At 36.1% G+C, this 19,559-nt stretch overlaps 1 protein-coding gene across 2 annotated transcripts in view; it reads right to left on the reverse strand.

The window, feature by feature from the left end:
• Nucleotides 1-17,456, reverse strand: part of LOC101887433 (potassium voltage-gated channel protein Shal) — a 38,685-nt gene extending 21,229 nt beyond the window's left edge. For both annotated transcript variants that reach the window (XM_059122372.1, XM_005175198.4), the window contains exon 1: nt 16,483-17,456. The gene's annotated coding sequence lies outside the window, so the exon portion shown is untranslated. The remainder of the gene's footprint in view (nt 1-16,482) is intronic.
• Nucleotides 17,457-19,559: the final 2,103 nt, after the last annotated feature.

Below are 19,559 nucleotides of genomic sequence, written 5' to 3' on the forward strand. Positions count from 1 at the left end.
AGGTACCATGGCGGTTATAAGACGTGGACCTGCACAGACAATTTTCTGTTTTCGGCCGAAGTATCTATTACGAACTTCGAATACCAAATTTGAAACAATTTCGGTAAATAATGTCGCTAAAATCAACAAAATACCGAATATCGGGAGGTACCGTTATATGGGGGCTATGCGAAGACGTGGATCTGCAGAGACAATTTTCTGTCTTAGGCTGTAGTATTCATTAAAAACTTCAAATACGAAATTTGAAACAATTCCGGAGAATGATGTCACCATAAGCATCAAAATACCGAATATCGGGAGGTACCGTTATATGGGGGCTATACAAAGACCTGCATGGCCTATTTTCTGTTTTAGGCTGTAGTATCCATTACGAACTTCAAATACCAAATTCGAAACAATTCTGCTGAAAAATGTCCATAAAATCATCAAAATACCGAATATCGGGAGGTACCGTTATATGGGGGCTATTCGAAGACGTGGATCTCCATGGCTTATTTACTGCCTTAGGATGTAGTATCTATTACGAACTTTAAATACTTAATTTGAAACAATTCCGGTAAATAATGTCGCTAAAATCATCAAAATACCGAATATCGGTGGGAACCGTTATATGGGGGCTATACGAAGACGTGGACCTGCACGGACAATTTTCTGTCACTAGCTGTAATATACATTACGAACTTCAAATACCAAATTTGAAACAATTCTGGTGAAAAATATCCCTAAAATCATCAAAATACCGAATATAGGGAGGTACCCTTATATGGGGGCTATGCGAAGGCGTGGACCTGCATAGACAATTTTCTGTCATAGGCTGTAGTATTTATTACGAACTTCAAATAGCAAATTTTAAATAGTTCCGGTGAATAATGTAGCTAAAATCATCAAAATACCGAATATCGGGAGGTACCTTTATATGGGAGACTATACGAAGATGTGGACATGCACAGACAATTTTCTGTCATAGGCTGTAGTATCCATTACGAACTTCAAATACCAAATTTCGAACAATTACGGTAAATAATGTCCATAAAATCATAAAAATACCGAATATTGGGAGGTACCGTTATATGGGTGCTATACGAAGACGTAGACCAACATGGCCCATTTTCTGTTTTAGGCTGTGGTATCTATTACGAATTTCAAATACCAAATTTGAAACAATTTCTGTGAATAACGTCGCTAAAATCATCAAAAGACCGAATATCGGGGGGAACCGCTATATGGGGACTATACGAAGACGTGAACCTGTACAGATTTTCTGTCTAGGATGTAGTATCCATTACGAACTTTGAATACCAAATTTGAAACAATTCCGGTAAATAATGTCGCTAAAATCATCAAAATACCGAATATTGGGAGGTACCGTTATGTGGGGGACGTGAACCTACATGGCTCATTTTCTGTCTTAGGATGTAGTATCCATAACGTACTTCAAATATCAAATTTGAAACAATTCCGGTAAATAATGTAGTTGATATTATCAAAATACCGAATATAGGGAGGTACCATGGGGGTTATAAACGTGGACCCGCACAGCCAATTTTCTGTTATAGGCTGTAGCATACAATACGAACTTGGAATACCAAATTTCAAACAATTCCGATAAATAATGTCGCTAAAATCGTCAAAATATCGAATATCGGGAGGTACCGAGGTATGGGGGCTATACGAAGACGTGGACCTGCAGAGACAATCTTCTGTCTTAGGCTGTAGTATCCACTACGAACTTCAAGTACCAAATTTGAAAGAATTCCGGTAAATAATGTCGCTAAAATCATCAAAATACCGAATATCGAGGGGTACCGTTATATGGGGGCTATACGAAGACGCGGACCTGCACAGACAATTTTCTGTCTTAGGATATAGTATCCATTACGAACTTCGAATACAAAATTTGAAATATTTCCGGTAAATAATGTCGCTAAAATCATCAAAATACCGAATATCGGGGGGTACCGTTTTATGGGGGCTATACGAAGACGTGGACCTACATGGCTCATTTTCTGTCTCAGGATGTAGTATCCATTACGAACTTCAAATACCTAGTTTGAAACAATTCCGATAAATAATGTCGCTAAAATCATCAAAATACCGAATATCGGTAGGTAGCGTTATATGACGACTGTACGAAGATGTGGACCTACATGACCCATTTTCAATACCAAAAGTCCTGCAGACATAATATACATTTGAGTAAATTTTTATGAACTTACTTCATTTCGTTCGGCAGCTAGAGTGATTTCCACAGACTGACTGACGGATAAACGTACAGACGGACATATAATTTTATGCTGATCAAGAATATATATACTTTGTGGGGTCTAAAATTTATATTTCGAGGTGTTACAAACGGAATGAGAGACTTAATATACCCTCCATGCTATGGTGGAGAGGTATAAAAAAACGAGAGAGAATAACTGCTGTTTGTTGTAACGGTGGGGCATCAGTAGTTTGGTTTATGTATTCACAATACCAATAAACGGTAGTCTCTCTCTCTCGCTCTCTCTCTCCCTCATCATTCCTTAATCAACGGCAAAAGAAAATCAAGAGAAAAAATATGTGGTTTGTTTATACTTTGCTGTTCGAGTCATAGTTAATAACTGATTCAAGCTCTTTAACTCTCTCTCTCTCTCTCTCTCTCTCTCTGCCGTGCAGCAAAGAAAAAGCTTTTCTTAATTAGCCTCCCTTTTTGGCCATGTGAGAATATATCACAGGAGGGAGAACATAGACATTTTCTGTGAGATAGAGAGAAAGCCATTGGCTTAAACCAAGAACAACAATAAAATACTCATTTTCTTTTGTTGATGTTGTTGTTGATGTTGCTGTTTCTGCACCTACTCTACAATAAAAACCAATTGCAAAAACATTTTTTTTTTTGTTTATAATAAAAAAAATAAATAAATAAAATAAAATAGAACAAAAACAATAAACCCCATTAGTTTAAAATCGTTTGGCTGGGGGGTGGGGTGTGATTGTGGGGGTGCGTTGTGTTCTCAAGCAGCAACGCAATTTTGCTGTTGTTGTTATTTTTGCTTTTGTTGTTGCTGCTGCTATTTTATTTTGTTTTTGGAATGATTTTTTTTGTGGACTTGATTTGATGATGATGTTGATGATTTATATAAATAACGTTCACATCTATAATTGAAGAAGCAGAACAAAAATTTATAGAAAATTTGTTGATGATTACTCAGACCAGAACAGGCCAGGCCAGGCCATCAGGCACGTCACCACATATAGATTTTCTAGCTTTTCATGTGTGTATGTCAGTGTGTGTGTGGCGAAAAAAAAAATCACGAGCACCAGCAAATCGTAAACAAATCTGTTGGAAAATAAACATATGTCCACGTTGTTGTAAAAGAAAATTCACAACGTCAGCTGAATGAAATCGTGTTGAAAATTATTGTTTATTTCAAATCGATTTTGAAAGTTGCAATTAATTTGACGGCTTTGAAACTATGAAGAAGAAAAAAATATATAAAAAAAAACTACAATATTTTCTAGCTTTTCTTTATGGTGGGAAAAACAGATTTTATTTTGTTGTACATATGTGTGTGTGAGTGCGTGTGTGCTATGCGTTTATGTGGGAGTGCAAGGATCGTGTGTCTGGTGTCAAGGATGGTTGAGAACAGTGGTTAGGCTTAGTGGAATCTGAAGATATTTTTTTTATTTTTTTGATTTGTATACCCTCCACCATACTCGTAGTATGGAGGGTATATTAAGTTCGTCATTCCGATTTTATACCCTCCACCATGGTATGGAGGGTATATTATGTTTGTCATTCGATTTAGAACACCTCGAAACATACATTTTAGACCCCACAAAGTATATATATTCTTGATCAGCATAAAATTCTGTGTCGATTTAGCTTTGTCCGTCTGCGGAATTCACTCTAACTTCCGAACGAAATGAAGAAGATTGATAAAATTTTACTCAAATGTGTATTATGTCTGCAGGACTTTTGGTATTAAAAAAGGGCCACATCTTCGTATAGCCCCCCTATAACGGTACCTCCCGATATTCGGTATTTTGATGATGTAAGCGACATTATTCACCGCAATCGTTTCAAATTTTGTACTGGAAGATCCTAATGGGTACTACAGCCTATGACAAAAATTTGTGTATGCAGGTCTAAGTTCTCGTATAGCCCCCATATAACGGTACCTCCCGATATTCGGTATTTTGATGATTTTAGCGACATTATTTACCGGAATTGTTGCAAATTTGGTATTTGAATTTCCTAATGCATACTACAGCCTATGACAAAAAATTGCGTCTATGCAGGTCCAGGTCTTCGTATAGGCCCATATGTCAGTACCTTCCTATTGACAAAATAATGTGTACATGGGTCTGCGATTGCACATAGCCTGGTCTGGCTGAAAATTGTCTATATAGGTCCAGCTTTTAGTTTAGCTCCCATATAATGGTACCCCTAATATTCGATATTCTATCAATTTGTGACGTGTGATATATTTATTCAAAATTTTGACCTTTTGTGGAGGTACCAGTAGGTGTGGACCAATATATCCCATCTTCTCAGCAGATCTTTTGTAAGTATAAATAATGAGATGTGTGGAATATGAAGAGAACCGGATGCTTATTTCAGATTTTATGATCGTTTTGGTTATTCAAAACCTTGACTCTTTGAGGGGGAGGTTTCAGAAGGAATGGTCCGATCCCGACCATTTTTATAAAAGATTTTGTGTTAATGAAAAGATTGAGATGTGCCAAGTCTGAATGGAATCGGATGATAATTTCGTGTTTTATGAGCTTCATTGATATTCAAAATTTTGACCCTTTGTGGGGGAGGTACCGGAAGGAGTGGACCGATATATCCCATCTTCACACCAGACCTTGGGTTATTAAAAATATTGAATTGTACGAAATTTGAAGACAATCAGACTCTCACATCATATTTTATAAGAGTTATAATTATTCAAAATGTTGACCCTTTGTGGAGGAGGTACCGGAAGGAGTCCACAGATATATCCCATTTTCACTTCAGATCTTGTGTTGATAGAAATATTGGGATGTGTGTATTTTTAAAGCAATCGGATGCTTATTTTGGAGTTTTTTGAATGTTTTGGTTATTCAAAACTTTGACCCTTTGTGGGGGAGGTACCAGAAGGAATGGTCCGATCTCGACCGTCTTTATAACAGATCTTGTGTTAATGGAAATATTGAGATGTGCCAAGTCCGAATGGAATCGGATGATAATTTCGTGTTTTATGAGCTTCATTGATATTCAAAATTTTGACCCTTTGTGGGGGAGGTACCAGAAGGAGGTACCATCTTCACACCAGAAGGAGAGGTACCATCTTCACACCAGACCTTGGGTTATTAAAGATATTGGATTGTACGAAATTTGAAGACAATTGGACTCTCACATCACATTTTATAAGGGTTATAATTATTCAAAATTTTGACCCTTTGTGGGGGAGGTACTTGATGGAGTGCACCGATATTGTAAATTTTCACACCTGACCTAGAACTGATGAAAATATTGGGATTTGCAAAGCTGGAGTAAAATCGCATCATCCTTTCTTTCTCTGTGCAGTAAAATATTTTCTTTGAAAATTTCGACCTTTTGTGGGGGAGGTACCAGAAGGAGTCCACCGATATATCCCATTTTCACATCAGGCCTTGGGTTAATAAAAATATTGTGATGTGTGAAATTAGAAGACAATCGGACAATCTTACTCACATATTATAAGAGTTATAATTATTCAAAATTTTGACCCTTTGTGGGGGAGGTACTTGATGGAGTGGACCGATATTGTCCATTTTTTCAGGTGACGTGGGATTGAGGCAAATATTGCGATTTGCAAAGTTGTAGCACAATCGCATTATCCTCTCTTTCTTTGTGCAGTAAAATATTTTCATTGAAAATTTCGACCTTTTGTGGGGTAGGTACCAAAAGCAGTGGACCGATATTTCCCATCTCCGAACTTGATTTAAGTTTGCTAATAATATTACGATATACCAAGTTTGGACCAAATCGGATAATTCCTTCGAGTGTTATAGTGCGCACTAGCCAGCCAGCCAGGCAGGCAGACGGATGGACGGACATCGCTAGATCGACTCCAAATATCCTGAAACGGATTTGGTCCAAAGAGACATATGGTCTAAAACCATTACTTCGATGAGGCACTTTTTTGGCCCTATCAAATATATATATACCCTCTGTAGCCTTATGGCTGCGGGTATGGTGCGCAATATCCAGCCAGACCGAGGGACGGACGGATATCGCTAGAACGACTCCAAATGTCCTGAAACGGATTTGGTCCAAAGAGACTAATGGTCTAAAAGCGTTATTTCGATGAGGCACGTTTTTGGCCGTATCAGCCCTGAGGGTATGGCTGAGGGTATAAAAATATCCGCAATGTTTTTTTTTTTCGAAAACCAAAATTTATCCTCAACCTCCTTTTTAAAAATTTCCGTATTTCCAAAATTAATTTCCTTGGAAAATTTTCCAAAAATTTTCTTTTCCCAAAAATTTTCTTTGGAAATTTTCATTTCCCTAACCCAACTACTGTGCCTCTACTGTTGTTGTTGCTGTTTTTTTTTTGCTGATGGATAACTGACATTGGGTGGGTGTTGGATTGTGTTGTACAACACCAAACACCTCCTCGGCTGGGGCTGTCACAGCGCGACAGCAGCAACAACAACAATTGCCACTGCAAGCAAAGTTGATGTGTCTAAGGTCAAATCTGTTGGCTCGGCATTGGTGAGGGGGAGGGCGGGTCATGCAGGAGGTAAATGCCATGTCTTGCTTTGCAAACTCACGCAAAAAAGCACCCTGGATATAAATACACATACAAACCCGCACACACACACTGATACACACACATTTATCAAATAAATAAATTACGGCAGAACCAAAACCCAATAGGTCACCCGTAAGAATATCACCTGGCAATACTGCCTCCAAGGTAGGGAGGTAGGCGGTGGTGGTATTTAACAGCTGAGTCAGGTTGGGTGACAGTCATTAAGTCAGTCAGCAGCCCTTCGGTAGGCCATAGCCCTGTAGTAATTTAAGCTCTGTGGTGGTAAGTAACAATGTGAACATGTGTGTGTGTGAGTATGTGTGTGTGTATTGTTATACCCTTCACCACAAGGTGGTCAGGGTATTATGGCTTTGTGCATTTATTTGTCACAGGCAAAAGGAAACGAGATAGACCCCCAGTTCCTTTTGATGATCTGCATAGAATCACATTCAGAGACGATTTATGCATGTCCGTCTGTCTGTCCGTCCGTCCATCCATGTATTTTTGTAAACAAAGTAGAGGTCGCATTTATTATCCGATTAAGATGAATTTTTGCACAAATCATTTATTTGGCCCAAGGATGAACCCTATTGAAATTGGAGGTAATCGGAAAAAATTTAGATATAGCTCCCATATATATCTTCGTCCGATTTGCCTTTTATTGTGCACCAAACGTGTAATATCAGCCCGAATAGTATGGAATTTTGCTCGCACAACCAAATTAGGCCTGAAAATAAGTATGCCAAATTTGATCGAAATCGGTTCAGATATAGCTATAGCTCCCATATATATTGTTCATCCGATTTTTTATTCTAGTCCTTCGCAGCCGTAATATGCACTCTGTAACAACGATATTTGGAGAAATATATCAAATGTAGCTCAGAAATATCATTGCCAAAATTTTATCGAGATCGGTTCGGATTTGGATATATCTCCCCCATATAACTTCGTCCGATTTACCTTTTTATTGTGCACCAAAGGTCTAATATTTGTCCAAATGGAATGAAATTTGGCACTTACGACCGAATTGAGCCTAGAAGCTAATATGTCAAATTTGGTGAAGATCGGTTCAGATATAGCTATAGCTTCCATATATATTATTCATCCGATTAGTTATTTTAGTCCTCCGCAGCCGTAATATGCACTCTGTAACAACAATATTTGGGGAAATATATCAAATACAGCTCAGAAATACATTTCCAAAATTTTATCGAGATCGGTTCAGATTTGGATATATCTCCCATATATAACTTCGTCCGATTTATGGTTGTTTTGTGCACCAAATGTCTAATAGCCCAAATGGCATGAAATTTGGCACTTACGAACGAATTGAGTCTAGAAGCCAGTATGTCAAATTTGGTGAAGATCGGTTCAGATATAGCTATAGCTCCCATATATATTGTTCATCCGATTTGTTATTTTAGTCCTCCGCAGCCGTAATATGCACTCTATAACAACAATATTTGGGGAAATATATCAAATATAGCTCAGAAATACCTTTGCTAAATTTTATCAAGATCGATTCGGATTTGGATATATCTCCCCTATATAACTTCGTCCGATTTACCTTTTATTGTGCACCAAATGTCTAATATTTGCCCAAATGGGATGAAATTTGGCACTTACTACCGAATTGAATCTAGAAGCTGGTATGTTAAATTTGATAGAAATCGGTTCAGATATAGCTATAGCTCCCATATATATATTGTTCATCCGATTCGTTATTTTAGTCCTCCGCAGCCGTAATATGTACTCTGTAACAACAATATTTGGGGAAATATATCAAATACAGCTCAGAAATATTTTTGCCAAATTTTATCGAGATCCGTTCAGATTTGGATATAGCTTCCATATATAACTTCGTCCGATTTAATTGTTATTGTGCACCAAAGGTCTAATATTTGTCCAAATGGCATGAAATTTGGCACTTATGGCCGAATTGAGTCTAGAAGCTAGTATGCCAAATTTGATCGAAATCGGTTCAGATATAGCAATAGCTCCCATATATATATTGTTCATCCGATTTGTTATTTTTGTCCTCCGCAGCCGTAATATGCATTCTGTAACAACGATATTTGGGGAAATATGTGAAATATAGCTCAGAAATATCTTCGCCAAATTTTATCGAGATCGGTTCAGATTTGTATATATCTCCCCTATATAACTTCGTCTGATTTACGTTTTATTGTGCACCAAACGACTAAAATTTGCCCAAATGGAATGAAATTTGGCACTTATGGCCGAATTGAGTCTTGAAGATAGTATGTCAAATTTTGTGAAGATCGGTTCAGATATAGCTATAGCTCCCTAATATATTTTTCATCCCATTTGTTATATTTGTTACCCACAGCCTTAATATGCACTCCGTAACAACGATATTCAGGGAAATACATGAAATACAGCTCAGAAATATCATTGCCAAATTTTATCGAGATCCGTTCAGATTTGAATATATATCTCCCACATATAACTTCGTCCGATTTACTTATTATTGTGCACCAAAGGTCAAATATATGTCCAAATGGCATGAAATTTGGCACTTACGACCGAATTGAGTCTAGAAGCTAGTATGTCAAATTTGATCGAAATCGGTTCAGATATAGCTATAGCTCCCATGTATATATTGTTCATCCGATTTGTTATTTTTGTCCTCCGCAGCCGTAATATGCACTCTGTAACAACGATATTTGGGGAAATATATCAAATACAGCTCAGAAATACCTTTGCCAAATTTTATCGAGATCGGTTCGGATTTGGATGTATCTGGTTATATTAGTTCTCCACAACTATATAACTTCGTCCGATTTCACTTTTATTGTGCACCAAACGTCTAATATTTGTCCAAATGGCATGAAACTTGACACTTATGGCCGAATTGAGTCTAGAAGCTAATATGTCGAATTTGGTGAAGATCGGTTGAGATATAGCTATAGCTCCCATATATATTGTTCATCCGATTTGTTATTTTTGTCCTCCGCAGCCGTAATATGCCCTCCGTAACAACAATATTTGGGGAAATATATCAAATACAGCTCAGAAATATCATTGCCAAATTTTATCAAGATCAGTTCAGATTTGGATATAGCTGCCATACATCCGATCCGATATCTTTATCCGGCATATTTAGTCTTTTGAACTTTAAATTATAATCATAGCGTCTAGGATTGAATTCTCCCATAAAAACTTTCAATTTTTATGTGGAGCTCTACTAAATTAGCAAAGTGGTGTAGGGTATCATGAAGTCGGCCCCGCCCGACTTTAAGACTTTCTGCCTTTCTTTGCTGGACTTAATATTGGTTTTTGCAAAACACACGACAATGTTAAGTCCTTTGCTTTATGACTGTGGCTATGTATGTATGTGTGCCTGCCTATGTGTGTGTGTGTATACAATGACCTGGCCAAAAGGCGTTAATAAGAAATCTCTCAAAGAAACAGAGAGAGAGAGGCAGAGAGGGAGAAAGAGACCAAAGGAAGTCCCAAGGAAGATGAAAAGGTTATTCAAAAAGGAAAAGCGAGGATTTGTTGTTTTAGACACCCTCCTCCCTTCGCCTCCCCTTCCCCTCCCCCAACAAAACCTTCTGTTTGTTTGTGACCCCCCCTCCCATTTAGAAGAGAACGACCTCCATATTTGATTTTTATTACTTTGTTTCTTATGCCAAGCAGCTCAAAAGAAAAACAAAAATAAGCAAAGCAAACAAAAAATTCATGTACACAAATAAGAAGAAAACGATGGAGAAGAAGAAGAAAACGAAGCAGCAGCAGAACAATAATAACAACAGCAACAAAAACAATTAATACTAAACATCCATCATTAAATCAAATCGCAAAAAATGAATAAAACAACCAGACCAGAGAACAATGCCAAACAAAGGCGGGGATGGATGGCATGGTTCAAATGTGACCGAAAATCTGACATTTTGTCTGGTCATGAAATGTATCTGCAAGGATAATGGAAAAAGGAAGAATTCACGTGTTCAAAGGATAATTCTGCTAAAAATGGCTGGAAATTATCATGCTCAATATTAAAATGCTTTTTTTTCGATATATGATTTATGGGTTAAATAATCTCCACAGCGGAAAGGATAGGGGGAGGTGTGCGTGCGGTGGTTTATTGACACTTTTTTTAGAAATCCTGAATAACTCCAAATAATCTGGGCAATAAGGTCAACACTTTCCAATCAACAGGAATTTTTTTTTTTTTTTTTTTTGAATTTTGGCAAATATTCCAATTTATCCTGGAGTCGGACTTTTCCCCTCAAGCGACATAGTTGCCTCATTACAAACACTAATCTGGGAAATTGTATGCTTCAAAGGTTGATAATTAGGAGGTACCCTTATATAGGGCGGAGGGGTTCTACACAAAATGGTGGACCTCTATTGGACATGGTTCGCAGAAAGGATTCATATCCTCTGAGAACTTGAAACGCTAATTGATAACTATTTTGGCAATTGAAAAAAAAATCATTAAAAACTAAAAAACAAAACAAGTAAAAAAGCTGTAAGAACGGCCGGACCGAACTTTGAATACCCTCCATGAATTTGGAAAATTTTCAAAAACAAAAAAAAATAAAATCCCTTGAAAATTCTATTAAAATCTTAAAAATACCGAATGTAGCCGTTATATTAATGTCTATACGACGACGTGGACCTGCATAGGCAACTTTTGTCATAAACCATTACAATACTCAAATGCGAAATTTGAAAAAAAATCGGTGAATAATATTGCTAAAATCACCAAAATACCGAATATAGGGAGATACCGTTATATGAGGGCTATACGAAGACGTGGACCTGCTCAGACAATTTTCTGTCTTAGGCTGTAGTATTCATTGCGAACTTCGAATACTAAATTTGTAACAATTCCGATGATAAATGTCGCTAAAATCATCAAAATACCGAATATCGGGAGGTATTGTTATATTGGGGCTATACGAAGACGTGGACCTGTACAGACAATATTCTGTCATAGGCTGTAGTATCCATTACGAACTTCAAATACCAAATTTGAAACATTTCCGGTGAATAATGTAGCTTAAATCACCAGAAATTCCGAAAAAAGGGAGGTACTGTTATGTGGGGGCTATACGAAGACGTTGTCCTGTACAGACAATTTTCTGTCATAGGCTGTAGTATCCATTACGAACTTCAAATACCAAATTTCAAATAATTCCGGTGAATAATGCTCCTAAAATCAGCAAAACACCGAATTTTGGGAGGTACCGTTATATGGGGGATATACGAAGACGTTGACCTGCACAAAAAATTTTCTGTCATAGGCTGTAGTATCTATTGCGAACTTCAAATACCAAAATTCGAACAATTCCGGTGAATAATGTTGCTAAAATCATCAAAATAACGAATATCGGGAGGTACCGTTATATGGGCGCTATACGAAGACGTGGAGCCGCACAGAAAATTTTCTGGCATAGGCTGTAGTATCCATTACGAGCTTCAAACACCAAATTTGAAACAATTCCGAGGAATAATGTCGCTAAAATCATCAAAATACCGAATATCGGGAGGTATAGTTATATGGGGGCTATACGAAGACGTGGACCTGTTCAGACAATTTTCTGTCTTAGGCTGTAATATCCATTACGAACTGCAAATACCGAATTTCGAACAATTCCAGTAAATAATGTCGCTAAAATCATCAAAATACCGAAAATAGGGAGGTACCGTTATATGGGGGCTATACGAAGACGTTGACCTGCGCAGACAATTTTCTGTCTTAGGCTGTAATATCCATTACGAACTTCAAATACCAAATTTGAAGCAATTCCGGTGAATAAAGTCGCTAAAATCATCAAAATACCGAATATCGGGAGGTACCTTTGTATGGGAGCTACACTAACACGTGGACCGACGTGGCCCATTTTCAATACCAAAAGTCCAGCAGACATAATATACATTTGAGTAAAATTTTATCAACCTACTTAATTTCGTTCGGAAGCTAGAGTGATTTCCACAGACGGAATGGTGGAGGGTATTCAAAGTTCGGCCCGGTCGAACTTACAGTTTTTTTACTTGTTTTTTATTAAAACCCCCACTCAAATATGTTCTTCCTTCTTCAGCTGAACTTAATTCTCCGAAGATTTGTGATGGACAAATTTAATTCATCTAATAATTTTAATCAAATGCATTTTTCAATTTTTGTTGGAAAATATACAATTTCTTCAAAATCACATTTTCCATATTTATTTAAAAAAAATACTGAAATTATTTTGACCGAGTTTGTCTTTATTGTCTAACGTTCCATTATTTTTTTATGAAAAACTAAATGTTTTTATTTCCCAAATAATTTCTTTTGCAAATTGTGATTTGGGTTGCGAGATTTTTTAATGGATTTCCAAATGAGTTTTTTTTTTGGTTAAATTTTTATGGCTATTTTCTTGTTTTTAATTATTGTAATAATTAGATAATTATGTAGGCATATTGGAAGGGGTGTGGGTGGGGCAGAGAAAGATCGTCCAAAAATGCCCAGTAAAAATACTCTTCACAAATCGGGTTACCAAAGTATCATTTTTTACAAAAGGACATGAGGCATGAAAAAATTGAGGGGGAATGAGAAGATTAAAGTGTACCTTTGTGTCCTTTTTATGAGAGCTCTTGTTCTTGAACAGCTCTGGTTTATATATCCCATTTCATAACAAAAAATCTCCAAAATGTGGCTTGACATATTCCAATATTAGAAATCTTTTTCGAAATTTTAATTTGTTTTAAGTGAAGAAAAATTCCATATCGGGTCGGAAAATCGAGTCGAAACTCAACACTAATTCATGTGAGAAACTTTGTTTGTGCTAAACAAAATATCGGACCAAGACCCCATGAAACTTTATATTGAAGGGTAGGGAAGGAAAATATATGACCCCATTCTCTTCTCCCCTTTCAAAGCATAAATATCAATAATTCCCCCATAATATTTCAATGTTCGACTAACAAGTTTGAAAATTAAATTTTGATGAGTAGCCCATTACCATTCTATACCCTCCACCATACATAGTATGGAGGGTATATTAAATTCGTCATTCCGTTTGTAAATCATCGAAATAATAATTTTTATACCCAACAAGATAGAGTCAAAACGAATTAAGATAGGAGGCTAAAATTTTGCACAGACCCGTCTTTTTTCTGCAGGCAGGTAAAGTTCGAAGATGACATATATTGGTCCACGATATCGTATAGCCCTCATATAACGGTACACCCCCCCCCAATATTCGGTATTTTGATGATTTTGCCACATTTTTCTATGAAATTGTGGGAAATTCTGCACAAGGAGTTCCTTCTTCGTACTTTCACATTCCCACCCCCCCACCCAAGAGAATTTTTATTAATAAGGGCCCACGATATCGTATATCCCACATATGATGGTAGCTCCCGATATTTCAATCGAATTGTCTTAAAATCCCCACAGGGAGTTCCTTTTGCGTACCTTAATCCCTGGAAGAGAATTGTTTACATTGGTCCATGATGCCCCCCAATATTTGGTATTTTAATTATTTTAACCACATTTTTACCTGAATTTTTTCAAATTTCTTATCTAAAGTTCGTAATGGGTATTACATTCTATGCGAAAAATTACTTATGCAGGACCACACCATTGTAAAGCCTCAATAAACGGATTTCCTTTGAGTGGTATTTTCAACGGCTTTTTTTTTTGAAAATTTTCAAGTTCATTCAAAATGATGGAGGGTATTAAAAATCTGGCTCAGCCGAAATTAGCTGCTTTTCTATACCCTCCACCATAGTATGGAGGGTATACTAAGTTTGTCATTCCGTTTGTAACACCTCGAAATATACATTTTAGACCCTTGATCAGCATAAAATCCTCAGTCGATTTAGCGATGTCCGTCCATCTGTGGAAATCACTTTAGCTTCATAAAGAAATGAAGTAGATTGATGGGCAGGTCCATGTCTTCGTATAGCCTCCCGGTACCTCCCGATATACGGTATTTGGATGATTTTAGCTACTATATTCACCGATTTTTATTCAAGTTTCGCATTTGAATATTGTAATGGCTTATGACCTAAGTTGTCTATGCAGGTCCACGTCGTCGTATTGATCCTGATACAACGGCTACATTCGTTATTTTTAAGATTTTAACGGAATTTTTAATTGATTGTATATTTTTGAGAAATATATTCGTTCCAAAGGGTATTCAAAGTTTTTTTTTGGGTGGGGTAACTCCTTTACAAACTTTCTCCATGTAGGCTCACTTTTGGGTATAGCCCCCCGATCTTCCATATTTTAATGGTTTCGGAACCAATTTCTAACCGAATCAGATTTAACTTGATATTTCGGTTTCATAATGGGAAATTCAAATCCGCTCAAAAAACCTGAATATAGTTCTCCTAATTAATGGAACTTCGAATTTTTATACCCTACACCACAAGGTGGTCAGGGTATTATGTCTTTGGGCATTTGTTTGTAACAGGCAAAAGGAAACGAGATAGTTCCTTTTGATGATCTGCATAGAATCACATTCTGAGTCGATTTATGCATGTCCGTCCGTCCGCCTGTCCGTCTGTCCATGTATTGTTGTAAACAAAGTACAGTTCGCATTTATTGCCCTATCCAGATGAAATTTGGCACAAATAATTTGTTTGGCCCAAAGACGAACCCTATTGAAATTGGAGATAATCGGTCAAAATTTAGATATAGGTCCCATATATATCTTCGTCCGATTTACCTTTATTGTGCACCAAACGTCTAATATCCGTTCGAATAGTATGGAATTTTGCTCGCACAACCAAATTAGGCCTGAAAATAACTATGCCGAATTTGATCGAAATCGGTTCAGATATAGCTATAGCTCCCATATATATCGTTTATCCGATTTGTTATTTTTGTCCTCCGCAGCCGTAATATGCACTCTGTAACAACAATATTTGCGGAAATATATGAAATACAGCTCAGAAATACCTTTGCAAAATATTATCGAGATCGGTTCAGATTTGGATATATCTCTCATATATAACTTCGTCCGATTTACCTTTTATTGTGCACCAAACGTCTAATATGTGCCCAAATGGGATAAAATTTGGCACTTACGACCGAATTGAGCCTAGAAGCTAGTATGTCAAATTTGATCGAAATCGGTTCAGATATAGCTATAGCTCCCATATATATATTGTTCATCCGATTTGTTATTTTTGTCCTACGCAGCCGTAATATGCACTCTGTTACAACAATATTTGGGAAATATATCAAATACAGCTCAGAAATATCATTGCCAAATTTAATCGAGATCGGTTCAGATTTGGATATAGCTCCCACATATAACTTCGTCCGATTTACCTTTTTATTGTGCACCAATCGTCTAATATTTGCCCAAATGGCATGAAATTTGGCACTTATGGCCGAATTGAGTCTAGAAGCTAGTATGTCAAATTTGGTGAAGGTCGCTTGAGATATAGCTATAGCTCCCATATATATATATTGTTCATCCGATTTGTTATATTTGTTACCCACAGCCGTAATATGCACTGCGTAACAACGATATTCAGGGAAATATATCAAATACAGCTCAGAAATATCTTTGCCAAATTTTATCGAGATCGGTTCCGATTTGGATATAGCTCCCATATTCCATTTCCTACAGTAAAGACCCCCCACAAGTAAATATTTTGTCCTGACATCTCGACATCTTTAATTACGGGGCATGGGGTTTTTTTTCCTGCAAAACCAGGTGGCAATAAACATATATATACCTACATAATTCTTATCCTTGGTGATGTTGTTGTAGAATTTCTTCTTCTTATTGTTTTTGTGGCTGATAATGATGATGATGTTGCAGTTATTATGTTGTTGTAGTTTTTCTTTTTTTTCAATTTCGTTTTTTTTTTCACAAAACACTTGAGCAGCAGCAAGTTTTTCTTCTATTTTTTTTCTGAAATCTTTTAATTTATGTTTTGCTTCGGTTGTTGTTTTAGTTGTTTTTGTTGTTGTAGGCGTTTTGTTTTCTATGGCCCTGTTTTCCAGGGGGTGTTGTAGTTGGGTTGGTTTATGTTATGCTGCCGTTGTTGTTTCTGGTGGTGGTGGCTGTGTTTTGTATTGTAGTTGTTGTTGCTGCCTTTCCTGCGAATGGTGTTGAAGTATTTAAAGTGGTGTTCTGCCACTCTTTTTTTGGCTTTTCGTGCTCTTATCAGATTTTCCCTTTTCGTTGGAAATTCATTGCTTGGATTTTTTTTTTGTCAAAAAATACTTTTCTTTGGGTTTTTCCTAAACAAAATTTTTCATTAAATAATTTTGGTTTATTTTCAATTTTTCAATATTTTTTGGAATTTGTGCTCACTGCTGCTCTTTGCCTTACATCCGTTTTTCGGGTTATTTTTTTTGCTTTTCCAAAAATTTTTTTATGCAATTTTCCTTTTATTATTTTTTTTTTCTTTCTAACTTATGTCCATTTTTCCAACCCGCTCCCAATTTTCACATTCCACTGGGATTTTTCCTTGCACAGGCAAATCTACATAATATTCACTTTCTTTTGTTGGTATTTCTGCAGCAGGAAAATTTTTAATTAAATTCCATTTCCTCCTATTTTTTGTGCAAAAAAATGTATTTGTCAATTGTGCCGTTCGTTTTTCCGCAGTTTTTCCACCACAAATCGTTCGAGTATATGTCACACGGACACTGAATTTTTACTCGACGGCTCTGTCTGTGCTCAGCACTGGCTGTCTGTCTGCCTGCCTGCCTGCAAATACATAGACACCATGAAAGCTTTATGGGAGACCAAGTAAAGAGCTTTCAAAGGCATGCCCCCCAAACAGGGTTGTATGATTTGGGAATTGTATGCAAAGGTACTTTTTTTCAAAAAAAAAAAAAAAAAAAAAAAAAAATAAAAATAAATAAATAAATAAATAAAAAAAAAAAAAAAATCAAAATTAATTAAAAATATACAATTCGGCAAGATTTTTATAAAAAAAATAAATAATAAAAAATTTCAGAAAAAATTAACAGAAAAGTCACTTCTTTAAAGTTTTTTTTTTTTTTTTCCAGAAAATCGAAATTAAAAAAAAAATAAAAATAAAAAAAGTAAAAATAAAATAAAAAAAATTGAAAAAAAACAGTAAAAAAGCATTAAGTGCAGCCGGACGGAACTTTAAATACCCTCCAGCATTTGGGACGAATTAGGGAATTAAAAATAAAATAAAATCCTTTAACAAATGTCAAAAATACCGAATATAGGAAGGTACCGATATATAAGGGCTATACGAAGACCTATACCTGCATAGCTAACTTTCTGTCATAGGCTGTAGTATCCATTTCGAACTTCAAATACCAAATTTGAAACAATTCCGGAGAATAATTTCGCTAAAATCCTTAAAATACCGAATATTGGGAGGTACCGTTATATGGGGGCTATACGAAGACGTTGACCTGCACAGACCTTTTTCTGTCATAGGCTGTATCCCTTACGAACTTCCAATACCAAATTGCAAACAATTCCGGTGAATAATGTCGCAAAAATCATCAAAATACCGAATATCGGGAGATACCCTTATATGGGGGATATACGAAGACGTAGACTTGCACAGACAATTTTCTGTCATAGGCTGTAGTATCAATTACGAACTTCGATTACCAAATTTGAAACAATTCCGGTGAATAATGTCGCTAAAATCATCAAAATACCGAAAAAAGGGAGCCACAATTATATGGGTTGCTATACGAAGACCTGGACCTGCATAGGCAATTTTCTGTCTCAGACTGTAGTATCCAATATGAACTTCAAATACAAAATTTGAAACAATTCCGGTGAAAAATGTCGCTTGAATCACCAAAATACCGAAAATAGGGAGGTACATTTATATGGGGGCTATACGAATACATGGACCTGCACAGACAATTTTCTGTCATAGGCTGAAGTACGCGTTATGAACTTCGAATACCAAATTTGAAACAATTTCGATGATGTTTTTCGCTGAAATCCTTAAAATAACGAATATAGGGAGGTACCGTTATATGGGGGCTATACGAAGACGTGGACCTACATGACACATTTTCAAAACCAAAAATCCTGCAGACATAATAGACATTTGAGTAAAATTTTATCAACCTACTGCATTTCGTTAGGGAGCTAGAGTGATTTCCACGGAGGGATGGACGGTCGGACATCGCTAAACCGACATAGAATTTTAGGCTGATCAAGAATAGATATACTTTGTGGGGTCTAAAATGTATAATTCAAGGTGTTTTAACGGAATGACACACCTGATATACCTTCCATACTTTGGTGGAGGGTATAAAAACAAATACTTCAGCCAATGATCTCTTCAAAATTTAGCTACATTATACACCGAATAAAAATTAAACTCAGACTTCCTGATATTTAACAACGCCAATTTACGGAAATTTTGATAAAAAATTATTTTCAGAGGAGTTTGAAAAATTAAAAAATTTTTAATTTAAAAAATTTTATTTAAAAAAATTTTCCCCAAAAATGGTATATTTTTATATTTTCTACATATTTTCAACATATTATTTTTTTTTATTTTATATATTTTATTTTTTATTTATTTATTTATATTTTTATTTAAATATTATATTTTTTCAACATATTTTATATTTTCAACATATTTTAATATATTTACATTTTTCATACCATTTGTAAACAACCCTGTTCCATAATGCTCCACATTTTTTTTTTTTGTGGAGCATGTCCAGTATATCTCCATACTAGCAGGTGTTTTCTTCCGAGAAAAAAAAAACACCAACCCCAAGAGCTTTACGGCGTAAAGTTTACGCACAAATGAAACAAGAGAAAATAAACAAAACTATTGCTGCTGCTC

The sequence above is a fragment of the Musca domestica genome, unplaced genomic scaffold (assembly GCF_030504385.1).
Source record: "Musca domestica strain aabys unplaced genomic scaffold, Musca_domestica.polishedcontigs.V.1.1 20, whole genome shotgun sequence".
NCBI lineage: Eukaryota > Metazoa > Arthropoda > Insecta > Diptera > Muscidae > Musca > Musca domestica.